The sequence below is a fragment of the Arachis duranensis genome, chromosome 3 (assembly GCF_000817695.3).
Source record: "Arachis duranensis cultivar V14167 chromosome 3, aradu.V14167.gnm2.J7QH, whole genome shotgun sequence".
Taxonomy (NCBI): Eukaryota; Viridiplantae; Streptophyta; class Magnoliopsida; order Fabales; family Fabaceae; genus Arachis; species Arachis duranensis.
Window position 1 is genome coordinate 93,113,550 of NC_029774.3, and position 609 is coordinate 93,114,158.

Sequence of the window (609 nt, forward strand, 5' to 3'; positions counted from 1 at the left end):
GTGGCCCAAAGCACTCTGTCTTCCAGTATTACCACCGGATACATACATGCCACAGACACATAATTGGGTGAACCTTTTCAGATTGTGACTCAGCTTTGCTAAAGTCCCCAATTAGAGGTGTCCAGGGTTCTTAAGCACACTCTTGTTGCCTTGGATCACAACTTTATTTCTTTCTATTTCTTTTTCTTTTCTCCTTCTCTTTCTTTTCTTTTTTTTTTCGAATTTTTTTTTGTATCCACTGCTTTTTCTTGCTTCAAGAATCACTCTAATGATTTTTAGATCCTCAGTAACAGTTCTCTTTTTCCTCATTCTTTCAAGAGCCAACAATTTTTAACATTCTCAAAACAACAAATTCAAGAGACATATGCACTGTTCAAGCATTCATTCAGAAAGCAAAAAAGTATTGTCACCACATCAAACTAATTCAACTAGTTTCAATGATAAATTTTGAAATCCTGTACTTCTTGTTCTTTTGTGATTAAAGCATTTTTCATTTAAGAGAGGTGATGGATTCATAGGACATTCATATCTTTAAGGCATAAAATTTCAATTTTATTAATTATGAATTAAGAATAAGACTCAAAGATAAATATAAGATGAGACTAAAAA